The sequence below is a fragment of the Haliotis asinina genome, chromosome 3, assembly GCF_037392515.1.
Source record: "Haliotis asinina isolate JCU_RB_2024 chromosome 3, JCU_Hal_asi_v2, whole genome shotgun sequence".
Lineage (NCBI taxonomy): Eukaryota > Metazoa > Mollusca > Gastropoda > Lepetellida > Haliotidae > Haliotis > Haliotis asinina.
The window spans coordinates 8,669,918-8,683,038 of NC_090282.1; the positions used below are offsets into that span (position 1 = coordinate 8,669,918).

Here is a 13,121-nt window from a genome sequence, read left to right on the forward strand (position 1 = left end):
GAGACTTGTTTAAACTGATATATCGTATTGTAGCATGTATTTGCGTCAACTACAAACATCTGTAAAATCCAAAAGAGCGAAATATCAAGTACTGATGTTTACAAAAAGCAAGTGCGTCCCTGGGTGGGCTTGAACCACCAACCTTTCGGTTAACAGCCGAACGCGCTAACCGATTGCGCCACAGAGACGGAACTGACGAGATGGGGCTCACTTTAAGATGTGACTGATGTGGTGGAAGTTATGTGCCCTTGCCGAGGGAAACGTCTGGTGGTGTGTTTCAACAACTGTTGTGTAAGGGGTGGGATAGTCTTGCGCAATGACACATTGGCTTACCTGATGTATTTATTGGAAGATGTGGACACTGGGATGTACATGAAGATAAATCTAGGACTTTAGATGCATGTATTTTACTTCTGACTGTACGCATGACATATGTATACTTCTTGATGTGAACTCACTTTCTTGTGAGATGAATTAATTGTTCCAAAGCCAGGAATTTATTCCTATGACGTAATATGCATGCCTTTTACTTTTGACTTTGCACGTGACTAATATATACTTCTTGAAATTGAACTCAATTTCTTGTCAGATGGTAAAAGAATTTGTTCCAGTGCCGGGAATCGAACCCGGGCCGCCTGGGTGAAAGCCAGGAATCCTAACCACTAGACCACATTGGAAGCTGATATTTTACAGGCAATGTTGAAGGACTGAATGCTGGCTGTATTCCTGCCGTCTTTGTGCACAGAGTTCTTGTGCATGAGAATGACGACCTGACATTAATGAATACATGTATATCAAGTGTGTTAGAGACTTGTTTAAACTGATATATCGTATTGTAGCATGTATTTGCGTCAACTACAAACATCTGTAAAATCCAAAAGAGCGAAATATCAAGTACTGATGTTTACAAAAAGCAAGTGCGTCCCTGGGTGGGCTTGAACCACCAACCTTTCGGTTAACAGCCGAACGCGCTAACCGATTGCGCCACAGAGACGGAACTGACGAGATGGGGCTCACTTTAAGATGTGACTGATGTGGTGGAAGTTATGTGCCCTTGCCGAGGGAAACGTCTGGTGGTGTGTTTCAACAACTGTTGTGTAAGCGGTGGGATAGTCTTGCGCAATGACACATTGGCTTACCTGATGTATTTATTGGAAGATGTGGACACTGGGATGTACATGAAGATAAATCTAGGACTTTAGATGCATGTATTTTACTTCTGACTGTACGCATGACATATGTATACTTCTTGATGTGAACTCACTTTCTTGTGAGATGAATTAATTGTTCCAAAGCCAGGAATTTGTTCCTATGACGTAAACTGCATGCCTTTTACTTTTGACTTTGCACGTGACTAATATATACTTCTTGAAATTGAACTCAGTTTCTTGTCAGATGGTAAAAGAATTTGTTCCAATGCCGGGAATGGAACCCGGGCCGCCTGGGTGAAAGCCAGGAATCCTAACCACTAGACCACATTGGAAGCTGATATTTTACAGGCAATGTTGAAGGACTGAATGCTGGCTGTATTCCTGCCGTCTTTGTGCACAGAGTTCTTGTGCATGAGAATGACGACCTGACCTTAATGAATACATGTATATCAAGTGTGTTAGAGACTTGTTTAAACTGATATATCGTATTGTAGCATGTATTTGCGTCAACTACAAACATCTGTAAAATCCAAAAGAGCGAAATATCAAGTACTGATGTTTACAAAAAGCAAGGGCGTCCCTGGGTGGGCTTGAACCACCAACCTTTCGGTTAACAGCCGAACGCGCTAACCGATTGCGCCACAGAGACGGAACTGACGAGATGGGGCTCACTTTAAGATGTGACTGATGTGGTGGAAGTTATGTGCCCTTGCCGAGGGAAACGTCTGGTGGTGTGTTTCAACAACTGTTGTGTAAGGGGTGGGATAGTCTTGCGCAATGACACATTGCCTTACCTGATGTATTTATTGGAAGATGTGGACACTGGGATGTACATGAAGATAAATCTAGGACTTTAGATGCATGTATTTTACTTCTGACTGTACACATGACATATGTATACTTCTTGATGTGAACTCACTTTCTTGTGAGATGAATTAATTGTTCCAAAGCCAGGAATTTGTTCCTATGACGTAAAATGCATGCCTTTTACTTTTGACTTTGCACGTGACTAATATATACTTCTTGAAATTGAACTCAATTTCTTGTCAGATGGTAAAAGAATTTGTTCCAATGCCGGGAATGGAACCCGGGCCGCCTGGGTGAAAGCCAGGAATCCTAACCACTAGACCACATTGGAAGCTGATATTTTACAGGCAATGTTGAAGGACTGAATGCTGGCTGTATTCCTGCCGTCTTTGTGCACAGAGTTCTTGTGCATGAGAATGACGACCTGACCTTAATGAATACATGTATATCAAGTGTGTTAGAGACTTGTTTAAACTGATATATCGTATTGTAGCATGTATTTGCGTCAACTACAAACATCTGTAAAATCCAAAAGAGCGAAATATCAAGTACTGATGTTTACAAAAAGCAAGTGCGTCCCTGGGTGGGCTTGAACCACCAACCTTTCGGTTAACAGCCGAACGCGCTAATCGATTGCGCCACAGAGACGGAACTGACGAGATGGGGCTCACTTTAAGATGTGACTGATGTGGTGGAAGTTATGTGCCCTTGCCGAGGGAAACGTCTGGTGGTGTGTTTCAACAACTGTTGTGTAAGGGGTGGGATAGTCTTGCGCAATGACACATTGGCTTACCTGATGTATTTATTGGAAGATGTGGACACTGGGATGTACATGAAGATAAATCTAGGACTTTAGATGCATGTATTTTACTTCTGACTGTACACATGACATATGTATACTTCTTGATGTGAACTCACATTCTTGTGAGATGAATTAATTGTTCCAAAGCCAGGAATTTGTTCCTATGACGTAAAATGCATGCCTTTTACTTTTGACTTTGCACGTGACTAATATATACTTCTTGAAATTGAAGTCAATTTCTTGTCAGATGGTAAAAGAATTTGTTCCAATGCCGGGAATGGAACCCGGGCCGCCTGGGTGAAAGCCAGGAATCCTAACCACTAGACCACATTGGAAGCTGATATTTTACAGGCAATGGTAAAGGACTGAATGCTGGTTGTATTCCTGCCGTCTTTGTGCACAGAGTTCTTGTGCATGAGAATGACGACCTGACCTTAATGAATACATGTATATCAAGTGTGTTAGAGACTTGTTTAAACTGATATATCGTATTGTAGCATGTATTTGCGTCAACTACAAACATCTGTAAAATCCAAAAGAGCGAAATATCAAGTACTGATGTTTACAGAAAGCAAGTGCGTCCCTGGGTGGGCTTGAACCACCAACCTTTCGGTTAACAGCCGAACGCGCTAACCGATTGCGCCACAGAGACGGAACTGACGAGATGGGGCTCACTTTAAGATGTGACTGATGTGGTGGAAGTTATGTGCCCTTGCCGAGGGAAACGTCTGGTGGTGTGTTTCAACAACTGTTGTGTAAGGGGTGGGATAGTCTTGCGCAATGACACATTGGCTTACCTGATGTATTTATTGGAAGATGTGGACACTGGGATGTACATGAAGATAAATCTAGGACTTTAGTTGCATGTATTTTACTTCTGACTGTACGCATGACAAATGTATACTTCTTGATTTGAACTCACTTTATTGTGAGATGAATTAATTGTTCCAAAGCCAGGAATTTGTTCCTATGACGTAAACTGCATGCCTTTTACTTTTGACTTTGCACGTGACTAATATATACTTCTTGAAATTGAAGTCAATTTCTTGTCAGATGGTAAAAGAATTTGTTCCAATGCCGGGAATGGAACCCGGGCCGCCTGGGTGAAAGCCAGGAATCCTAACCACTAGACCACATTGGAAGCTGATATTTTACAGGCAATGTTAAAGGACTGAATGCTGGCTGTATTCCTGCCGTCTTTGTGCACAGAGTTCTTGTGCATGAGAATGACGACCTGACCTTAATGAATACATGTATATCAAGTGTGTTAGAGACTTGTTTAAACTGATATATCGTATTGTAGCATGTATTTGCGTCAACTACAAACATCTGTAAAATCCAAAAGAGCGAAATATCAAGTACTGATGTTTACAAAAAGCAAGTGAGTCCCTGGGTGGGCTTGAACCACCAACCTTTCGGTTAACAGCCGAACGCGCTAACCGATTGCGCCACAGAGACGGAACTGACGAGATGGGGCTCACTTTAAGATGTGACTGATGTGGTGGAAGTTATGTGCCCTTGCCGAGAGAAACGTCTGGTGGTGTGTTTCAACAACTGTTGTGTAAGGGGTGGGATAGTCTTGCGCAATGACACATTGGCTTACCTGATGTATTTATTGGAAGATGTGGACACTGGGATGTACATGAAGATAAATCTAGGACTTTAGATGCATGTATTTTACTTCTGACTGTACGCATGACATATGTATACTTCTTGATTTGAACTCACTTTCTTGTGAGATGAATTAATTGTTCCAAAGCCAGGAATTTGTTCCTATGACGTAAACTGCATGCCTTTTACTTTTGACTTTGCACGTGACTAATATATACTTCTTGAAATTGAAGTCAATTTCTTGTCAGATGGTAAAAGAATTTGTTCCAATGCCGGGAATGGAACCCGGGCCGCCTGGGTGAAAGCCAGGAATCCTAACCACTAGACCACATTGGAAGCTGATATTTTACAGGCAATGGTAAAGGACTGAATGCTGGCTGTATTCCTGCCGTCTTTGTGCACAGAGTTCTTGTGCATGAGAATGACGACCTGACCTTAATGAATACATGTATATCAAGTGTGTTAGAGACTTGTTTAAACTGATATATCGTATTGTAGCATGTATTTGCGTCAACTACAAACATCTGTAAAATCCAAAAGAGCGAAATATCAAGTACTGATGTTTACAAAAAGCAAGTGAGTCCCTGGGTGGGCTTGAACCACCAACCTTTCGGTTAACAGCCGAACGCGCTAACCGATTGCGCCACAGAGACGGAACTGACGAGATGGGGCTCACTTTAAGATGTGACTGATGTGGTGGAAGTTATGTGCCCTTGCCGAGAGAAACGTCTGGTGGTGTGTTTCAACAACTGTTGTGTAAGGGGTGGGATAGTCTTGCGCAATGACACATTGGCTTACCTGATGTATTTATTGGAAGATGTGGACACTGGGATGTACATGAAGATAAATCTAGGACTTTAGATGCATGTATTTTACTTCTGACTGTACGCATGACATATGTATACTTCTTGATGTGAACTCACTTTCTTGTGAGATGAATTAATTGTTCCAAAGCCAAGAATTTGTTCCTATGACGTAAACTGCATGCCTTTTACTTTTGACTTTGCACGTGACTAATATATACTTCTTGAAATTGAACTCAATTTCTTGTCAGATGGTAAAAGAATTTGTTCCAATGCCGGGAATGGAACCCGGGCCGCCTGGGTGAAAGCCAGGAATCCTAACCACTAGACCACATTGGAAGCTGATATTTTACAGGCAATGTTAAAGGACTGAATGCTGGCTGTATTCCTGCCGTCTTTGTGCACAGAGTTCTTGTGCATGAGAATGACGACCTGACCTCAATGAATACATGTATATCAAGTGTGTTAGAGACTTGTTTAAACTGATATATCGTATTGTAGCATGTATTTGCGTCAACTACAAACATCTGTAAAATCCAAAAGAGCGAAATATCAAGTACTGATGTTTACAAAAAGCAAGTGCGTCCCTGGGTGGGCTTGAACCACCAACCTTTCTGTTAACAGCCGAACGCGCTAACCGATTGCGCCACAGAGACGGAACTGACGAGATGGGGCTCACTTTAAGATGTGACTGATGTGGTGGAAGTTATGTGCCCTTGCCGAGGGAAACGTCTGGTGGTGTGTTTCAACAACTGTTGTGTAAGGGGTGGGATAGTCTTGCGCAATGACACATTGGCTTACCTGATGTATTTATTGGAAGATGTGGACACTGGGATGTACATGAAGATAAATCTAGGACTTTAGATGCATGTATTTTACTTCTGACTGTACGCATGACAAATGTATACTTCTTGATGTGAACTCACTTTCTTGTGAGATGAATTAATTGTTCCAAAGCCAGGAATTTGTTCCTATGACGTAAACTGCATGCCTTTTACTTTTGACTTTGCACGTGACTAATATATACTTCTTGAAATTGAAGTCAATTTCTTGTCAGATGGTAAAAGAATTTGTTCCAATGCCGGGAATGGAACCCGGGCCGCCTGGGTGAAAGCCAGGAATCCTAACCACTAGACCACATTGGAAGCTGATATTTTACAGGCAATGTTAAAGGACTGAATGCTGGCTGTATTCCTGCCGTCTTTGTGCACAGAGTTCTTGTGCATGAGAATGACGACCTGACATTAATGAATACATGTATATCAAGTGTGTTAGAGACTTGTTTAAACTGATATATCGTATTGTAGCATGTATTTGCGTCAACTACAAACATCTGTAAAATCCAAAAGAGCGAAATATCACGTTCTGATGTTTACAAAAAGCAAGTGAGTCCCTGGGTGGGCTTGAACCACCAACCTTTCGGTTAACAGCCGAACGCGCTAACCGATTGCGCCACAGAGACGGAACTGACGAGATGGGGCTCACTTTAAGATGTGACTGATTTGGTGGAAGTTATGTGCCCTTGCCGAGGGAAACGTCTGGTGGTGTGTTTCAACAACTGTTGTGTAAGGGGTGGGATAGTCTTGCGCAATGACACATTGGCTTACCTGATGTATTTATTGGAAGATGTGGACACTGGGATGTACATGAAGATAAATCTAGGACTTTAGATGCATGTATTTTACTTCTGGCTGTACGCATGACAAATGTATACTTCTTGATGTGAACTCACTTTCTTGTGAGATGAATTAATTGTTCCAAAGCCAAGAATTTGTTCCTATGACGTAATATGCATGCCTTTTACTTTTGACTTTGCACGTGACTAATATATACTTCTTGAAATTGAACTCAATTTCTTGTCAGATGGTAAAAGAATTTGTTCCAATGCCGGGAATGGAACCCGGGCCGCCTGGGTGAAAGCCAGGAATCCCAACCACTAGACCACATTGGAAGCTGATATTTTACAGGCAATGGTAAAGGACTGAATGCTGGCTGTATTCCTGCCGTCTTTGTGCACAGAGTTCTTGTGCATGAGAATGACGACCTGACATTAATGAATACATGACTTTGTATATCAACTGTGATAGAGACTTGTTTAAACTGATATATCGTATTGTAGCATGTATTTGCGTCAACTACAAACATCTGTAAAATCCAAAAGAGCGAAATATCAAGTACTGATGTTTACAAAAAGCAAGTGCATCCCTGGGTGGGCTTGAACCACCAAACTTTCGGTTAACAGCCGAACGCGCTAACCGATTGCGCCACAGAGACGGAACTGACGAGATGGGGCTCACTTTAAGATGTGACTGATTTGGTGGAAGTTATGTGCCCTTGCCGAGGGAAACGTCTGGTGGTGTGTTTCAACAACTGTTGTGTAAGGGGTGGGATAGTCTTGCGCAATGACACATTGGCTTACCTGATGTATTTATTGGAAGATGTGGACACTGGGATGTACATGAAGATAAATCTAGGACTTTAGATGCATGTATTTTACTTCTGACTGTACGCATGACATATGTATACTTCTTGATGTGAACTCACTTTATTGTGAGATGAATTAGTTGTTCCAAAGCCAAGAATTTGTTCCTATGACGTAAACTGCATGCCTTTTACTTTTGACTTTGCACGTGACTAATATATACTTCTTGAAATTGAACTCAATTTCTTGTCAGATGGTAAAAGAATTTGTTCCAATGCCGGGAATCGAACCCGGGCCGCCTGGGTGAAAGCCAGGAATCCTAACCACTAGACCACATTGGAAGCTGATATTTTACAGGCAATGGTAAAGGACTGAATGCTGGCTGTATTCCTGCCGTCTTTGTGCACAGAGTTCTTGTGCATGAGAATGACGACCTGACCTTAATGAATACATGTATATCAAGTGTGTTAGAGACTTGTTTAAACTGATATATCGTATTGTAGCATGTATTTGCGTCAACTACAAACATCTGTAAAATCCAAAAGAGCGAAATATCAAGTACTGATGTTTACAAAAAGCAAGTGCGTCCCTGGGTGGGCTTGAACCACCAACCTTTCCGTTAACAGCCGAACGCGCTAACCGATTGCGCCACAGAGACGGAACTGACGAGATGGGGCTCACTTTAAGATGTGACTGATGTGGTGGAAGTTATGTGCCCTTGCCGAGGGAAACGTCTGGTGGTGTGTTTCAACAACTGTTGTGTAAGGGGTGGGATAGTCTTGCGCAATGACACATTGGCTTACCTGATGTATTTATTGGAAGATGTGGACACTGGGATGTACATGAAGATAAATCTAGGACTTTAGATGCATGTATTTTACTTCTGACTGTACGCATGACAAATGTATACTTCTTGATGTGAACTCACTTTCTTGTGAGATGAATTAATTGTTCCAAAGCCAGGAATTTGTTCCTATGACGTAAACTGCATGCCTTTTACTTTTGACTTTGCACGTGACTAATATATACTTCTTGAAATTGAAGTCAATTTCTTGTCAGATGGTAAAAGAATTTGTTCCAATGCCGGGAATGGAACCCGGGCCGCCTGGGTGAAAGCCAGGAATCCTAACCACTAGACCACATTGGAAGCTGATATTTTACAGGCAATGGTAAAGGACTGAATGCTGGCTGTATTCCTGCCGTCTTTGTGCACAGAGTTCTTGAGCATGAGAATGACGACCTGACATTAATGAATACATGTATATCAAGTGTGTTAGAGACTTGTTTAAACTGATATATCGTATTGTAGCATGTATTTGCGTCAACTACAAACATCTGTAAAATCCAAAAGAGCGAAATATCAAGTACTGATGTTTACAAAAAGCAAGTGCGTCCCTGGGTGGGCTTGAACCACCAACCTTTCGGTTAACAGCCGAACGCGCTAACCGATTGCGCCACAGAGACGGAACTGACGAGATGGGGCTCACTTTAAGATGTGACTGATTTGGTGGAAGTTATGTGCCCTTGCCGAGGGAAACGTCTGGTGGTGTGTTTCAACAACTGTTGTGTAAGGGGTGGAATAGTCTTGCGCAATGACACATTGGCTTACCTGATGTATTTATTGGAAGATGTGGACACTGGGATGTACATGAAGATAAATCTAGGACTTTAGATGCATGTATTTTACTTCTGACTGTACGCATGACATATGTATACTTCTTGATGTGAACTCACTTTCTTGTGAGATGAATTAATTGTTCCAAAGCCAGGAATTTGTTCCTATGACGTAAAATGCATGGCTTTTACTTTTGACTTTGCACGTGACTAATATATACTTCTTGAAATTGAAGTCAATTTCTTGTCAGATGGTAAAAGAATTTGTTCCAATGCCGGGAATGGAACCCGGGCCGCCTGGGTGAAAGCCAGGAATCCTAACCACTAGACCACATTGGAAGCTGATATTTTACAGGCAATGTTAAAGGACTGAATGCTGGCTGTATTCCTGCCGTCTTTGTGCACAGAGTTCTTGAGCATGAGAATGACGACCTGACATTAATGAATACATGTATATCAAGTGTGTTAGAGACTTGTTTAAACTGATATATCGTATTGTAGCATGTATTTGCGTCAACTACAAACATGTGTAAAATCCAAAAGAGCGAAATATCAAGTACTGATGTTTACAAAAAGCAAGTGAGTCCCTGGGTGGGCTTGAACCACCAACCTTTCTGTTAACAGCCGAACGCGCTAACCGATTGCGCCACAGAGACGGAACTGACGAGATGGGGCTCACTTTAAGATGTGACTGATGTGGTGGAAGTTGTGTGCCCTTGCCGAGGGAAACGTCTGGTGGTGTGTTTCAACAACTGTTGTGTAAGGGGTGGGATAGTCTTGCGCAATGACACATTGGCTTACCTGATGTATGTATTGGAAGATGTGGACACTGGGATGTACATGAAGATAAATCTAGGACTTAAAACGCATGCCTTTTATTTCTGACTGTACGCATGACAAATGTATACTTCTTGATGTGAACTCACTTTCTTGTGAGATGAATTAATTGTTCCAAAGCCAGGAATTTGTTCCTATGACGTAAAATGCATGCCTTTTACTTTTGACTTTGCACGTGACTAATATATACTTCTTGAAATTGAACTCAATTTCTTGTCAGATGGTAAAAGAATTTGTTCCAATGCCGGGAATCGAACCGGGCCGCCTGGGTGAAAGCCAGGAATCCTAACCACTAGACCACATTGGAAGCTGATATTTTACAGGCAATGTTAAAGGACTGAATGCTGGCTGTATTCCTGCCGTCTTTGTGCACAGAGTTCTTGTGCATGAGAATGACGACCTGACATTAATGAATACATGTATATCAAGTGTGTTAGAGACTTGTTTAAACTGATATATCGTATTGTAGCATGTATTTGCGTCAACTACAAACATCTGTAAAATCCAAAAGAGCGAAATATCAAGTACTGATGTTTACAAAAAGCAAGTGCGTCCCTGGGTGGGCTTGAACCACCAACCTTTCGGTTAACAGCCGAACGCGCTAACCGATTGCGCCACAGAGACGGAACTGACGAGATGGGGCTCACTTTAAGTTGTGACTGATGTGGTGGAAGTTATGTGCCCTTGCCGAGGGAAACGTCTGGTGGTGTGTTTCAACAACTGTTGTGTAAGGGGTGGGATAGTCTTGCGCAATGACACATTGGCTTACCTGATGTATTTATTGGAAGATGTGGACACTGGGATGTACATGAAGATAAATCTAGGACTTTAGATGCATGTATTTTACTTCTGACTGTACGCATGACATATGTATACTTCTTGATGTGAACTCACTTTCTTGTGAGATGAATTAATTGTTCCAAAGCCAGGAATTTGTTCCTATGACGTAAAATGCATGCCTTTTACTTTTGACTTTGCACGTGACTAATATATACTTCTTGAAATTGAACTCAATTTCTTGTCAGATGGTAAAAGAATTTGTTCCAATGCCGGGAATCGAAACCGGGCCGCCTGGGTGAAAGCCAGGAATCCTAACCACTAGACCACATTGGAAGCTGATATTTTACAGGCAATGTTAAAGGACTGAATGCTGGCTGTATTCCTGCCGTCTTTGTGCACAGAGTTCTTGTGCATGAGAATGACGACCTGACATTAATGAATACATGTATATCAAGTGTGTTAGAGACTTGTTTAAACTGATATATCGTATTGTAGCATGTATTTGCGTCAACTACAAACATCTGTAAAATCCAAAAGAGCGAAATATCAAGTACTGATGTTTACAAAAAGCAAGTGCGTCCCTGGGTGGGCTTGAACCACCAACCTTTCGGTTAACAGCCGAACGCGCTAACCGATTGCGCCACAGAGACGGAACTGACGAGATGGGGCTCACTTTAAGATGTGACTGATATGGTGGAAGTTATGTGCCCTTGCCGAGGGAAACGTCTGGTGGTGTGTTTCAACAACAGTAGTATAGGGAATGGGGGTTCTGGACCACTTCACATATAGAGTGTGCTAAAGCTAAGCAAAAGCTAAGCAAAAGCTAAGCAAAGCTAATTTCCTTAGCTTTGCTTAGCTTTTGCTTAGCTTTTGCTTAGCTTTAGCACACTCTATATGTGAAGTGGTCCAGAACCCCCATTCCCTATACTACTACAACTGTTGTGTAAGGGGTGGGATAGTCTTGCGCAATGACACATTGGCTTACCTGATGTATTTATTGGAAGATGTGGACACTGGGATGTACATGAAGATAAATCTAGGACTTTAGATGCATGTATTTTACTTCTGACTGTACGCATGACATATGTATACTTCTTGATGTGAACTCACTTTCTTGTGAGATGAATTAATTGTTCCAAAGCCAGGAATTTGTTCCTATGACGTAAAATGCATGCCTTTTACTTTTGACTTTGCACGTGACTAATATATACTTCTTGAAATTGAACTCAATTTCTTGTCAGATGGTAAAAGAATTTGTTCCAATGCCGGGAATCGAACCCGGGCCGCCTGGGTGAAAGCCAGGAATCCTAACCACTAGACCACATTGGAAGCTGATATTTTACAGGCAATGGTAAAGGACTGAATGCTGGCTGTATTCCTGCCGTCTTTGTGCACAGAGTTCTTGTGCATGAGAATGACGACCTGACATTAATGAATACATGTATATCAAGTGTGTTAGAGACTTGTTTAAACTGATATATCGTATTGTAGCATGTATTTGCGTCAACTACAAACATCTGTAAAATCCAAAAGAGCGAAATATCAAGTACTGATGTTTACAAAAAGCAAGTGCGTCCCTGGGTGGGCTTGAACCACCAACCTTTCGGTTAACAGCCGAACGCGCTAACCGATTGCGCCACAGAGACGGAACTGACGAGATGGGGCTCACTTTAAGATGTGACTGATGTGATGGAAGTTATGTGCCCTTGCCGAGGGAAACGTCTGGTGGTGTGTTTCAACAACTGTTGTGTAAGGGGTGGGATAGTCTTGCGCAATGACACATTGGCTTACCTGATGTATTTATTGGAAGATGTGGACACTGGGATGTACATGAAGATAAATCTAGGACTTTAGATGCATGTATTTTACTTCTGACTGTACACATGACATATGTATACTTCTTGATGTGAACTCACTTTCTTGTGAGATGAATTAATTGTTCCAAAGCCAGGAATTTGTTCCTATGACGTAAAATGCATGCCTTTTACTTTTGTCTTTGCACGTGACTAATATATACTTCTTGAAATTGAACTCAATTTCTTGTCAGATGGTAAAAGAATTTGTTCCAATGCCGGGAATGGAACCCGGGCCGCCTGGGTGAAAGCCAGGAATCCTAACCACTAGACCACATTGGAAGCTGATATTTTACAGGCAATGGTAAAGGACTGAATGCTGGCTGTATTCCTGCCGTCTTTGTGCACAGAGTTCTTGTGCATGAGAATGACGACCTGACATTAATGAATACATGTATATCAAGTGTGTTAGAGACTTGTTTAAACTGATATATCGTATTG

General features: G+C 41.8%; 2 non-coding genes across 2 annotated transcripts; both read right to left on the reverse strand.

The window, feature by feature from the left end:
- Positions 1 to 7,865: 7,865 nt before the first annotated feature.
- Trnae-uuc (transfer RNA glutamic acid (anticodon UUC)) lies at positions 7,866 to 7,937 on the reverse strand. The gene has a single exon. It is a non-coding gene; the product is annotated as a tRNA-Glu (tRNA).
- A 4,147-nt stretch (positions 7,938 to 12,084) lies between these two features.
- Trnae-uuc (transfer RNA glutamic acid (anticodon UUC)) lies at positions 12,085 to 12,156 on the reverse strand. Its single transcript has one exon. It is a non-coding gene; the product is annotated as a tRNA-Glu (tRNA).
- Between the last annotated feature and the right edge of the window lie 965 nt (positions 12,157 to 13,121).